This window comes from Styela clava, unplaced genomic scaffold (assembly GCF_964204865.1).
Source record: "Styela clava unplaced genomic scaffold, kaStyClav1.hap1.2 HAP1_SCAFFOLD_51, whole genome shotgun sequence".
Taxonomy (NCBI): Eukaryota; Metazoa; Chordata; class Ascidiacea; order Stolidobranchia; family Styelidae; genus Styela; species Styela clava.
In genome coordinates this window covers 72,501-75,000 of record NW_027556610.1, presented here as the reverse complement: position 1 = coordinate 75,000, position 2,500 = coordinate 72,501, and the positions used below count along the sequence as shown (strand labels likewise).

The 2,500-nt window shown below is 50.9% G+C and overlaps 1 pseudogene; it reads left to right on the top strand.

Annotated features, from left to right (window-relative positions):
• The window catches only part of LOC120346838 (large subunit ribosomal RNA), a 7,181-nt pseudogene that overhangs the window by 2,518 nt on the left and 2,163 nt on the right, over nt 1-2,500 (top strand).

Genomic DNA, 2,500 nt, shown 5'->3' with positions numbered 1-2,500 from the left:
GCGGGTAAACGGCGGGAGTCTCTTAAGGCGGGACTCTCTTAAGGTGACCTCTGTAACGGGGGAAACCACGTGCCTATCCGGAGCCTCCACGTGGCGAGAGTCGGGCAATGCCTCGGAACCGCCTAATACCATCTTGGAAGTTCCGAGGTAGCTAAAATCGGATAGGCTTCAATATCCATTTGGGGCTACCACCCCCATTCGGATTACCCAAACCCGGTAGCACAAGAAAAAAGAAAAAAATGTCCACTGAACCCCTTGCCGCCGCAGGGGGATGTGGTTGGGAACCTGCCGGGATCCCGAAGAGTAGTGGCACTCTTTTGACCTTTTCCTGCTCCGATTGTAACCGTGCGTTTTCGACAAAGTCCGGTTTAGGATTGCACAGGAGAAGCCAACATCCAACTTCATTCCATCAAGATAGTGTCCCAGTACGATCTCGAGCGAGGTGGAGTCACGAGGAGGATTTTTTGCTGGCAAAAGAAGATTCACGCCTGGAGCAAGAAGGAATCAAAAAGAACAGATACGCCTTCCTGCAAAAAATCCTTCCTCATCGCACTCTGGATGCTATCAAGTCGAGGACGAAACGAGCAGAATTCAAGTCAATGAAACTGCAGATCGTCAAACCAACAGAGACGACTACCAAAGATAGTAGAACTCCAGAAAAACAATCATCGGAGGAGCATCCAGAAGTTGCCGCCTCGGAAAGCAGCTGGAAAGAGGTCATCTGGACTTATCTTGACTCCTTAGGAAGAGCAGATCACACTTCCTGGGGAGCCCCACTGCTTGACGAGGCCATCCACCATCGACTCGACGGTGACGAGTTGAGGTCTATACTCGATGAACATGCTTCGGAGATGACCTCCCGCTCATCAGCTTCCCATCGAGGATCACATAAACCCTCTGGAAGGAAACCACCCTCTGGGAAGCTGTCAAACCGGCTTCAGCGCAGGCTTGAATATAAAAAGGTTCAAGCTTTGTATCGGAAAAAGCGAACATCATGCGCTGAGCTGGTATTGAGTGGGGGATGGAAGACAAACACCAACGCAAGGAATGGACCCACCAAAGAAGAACTAACATCATTCTGGAAAAAGACCATGGAAGCTCCGAAGATTGAAGACAACCGTCCGGTAACTCCAATAAGATCAACGGCATGGGAGACGATCAAGCCGATAACTCGAGAAACGATTCTGGACACCATCAAAGGATCATGCGAATCGTCTCCTGGACCGGACGGTGTCTCTCTTCGGATGCTGAAGTCCATTCCTTTGACCACCATCACGAAGATGTTCAATCTGTGGATGCTTAGCTGCAGTCAACCTCGAGCCTTACGAAGATCAAGGACTATACTAATACCAAAGGTGCCTTCCCCTACGAACCCGGGTGAGTTCAGGCCTATAACGATAGGCCCTATGATATCCCGGGTTTACCATAAAATCTTGGGAAGGCGGCTCGGGGAATGCTTTCCTCTCCAACCAGTCCAACGGGCGTTCCGACCAACAGACGGATGCGCTGAAAACATCATGCTGCTTGACGCCCTGTTGGACAATGCTAGACAACTACACAATCCGTTGCAAATTGCATTCTTGGATCTGAGGAAGGCATTTGACTCAGTGCACCACTCGAGTATTAGACGCGCTGCCATAAGGATGGGAACACCACCTCCTATGGTAGCGTACCTCACGAGCTGCTACATTGAAGCTACAACAACTATACATGGCGTCGAAATTCACCAAACCATCGGTGTGAAGCAGGGAGACCCTCTGTCTCCAATACTGTTCAATGCAGTATTGGATGAGGCCTTCTCGGCCTTAGAAGACCTTGGGCCAACCATAGAAGGCCAGAGGGTCCCTGCTCTAGGACTCGCCGACGACGCCATTATAGCGACGGAGACCGGAACAGCCCTACAACATCAAGTGGACCTGTTCTTAGAAGAAACAAGGAAATCCGGCCTCCGTCCCAACGCCAGTAAATGTAGCACCCTCTCGATCAAGGTTGATGGTAAGAGGAAAAGGTGGGTTGTAGATAAAGAACAATCAATCACGGTAGAAGGAGAGGTAGTTCCTACCATGGGGCCTGAAGGGGTGTACAAGTACTTGGGCATCAATATTGGAGCCCAAGGAAGAAGAGGAATGCTTGGATCTAAGCTCCATCAAGGTCTCGAGCAACTGTCTCATGCACCTCTGAAACCCCAGCAAAGACTATACCTCCTTCGAGCCCACCTAATCCCCAAGGTATCATACGTCGGAGTCCTCGGGAGAACATCAATAACAGAACTTCGACGTCTTGATCGTCACCTTCGACATCGCGTGAGGGCATGGCTACGCCTGCCAAAGGACACACCAACTCCATACTTCCACGCCGATGCGAAGGATGGCGGCCTTGGAATACCATCCCTCGCCACGTCGATCGGACTGATGAAGACCGTGCGCTTTAGCAGGATGGCAACATCCAACGAACCCATCGTGCAAGCCATCAGCAGACACCCTCACATCCAACGTCTGCT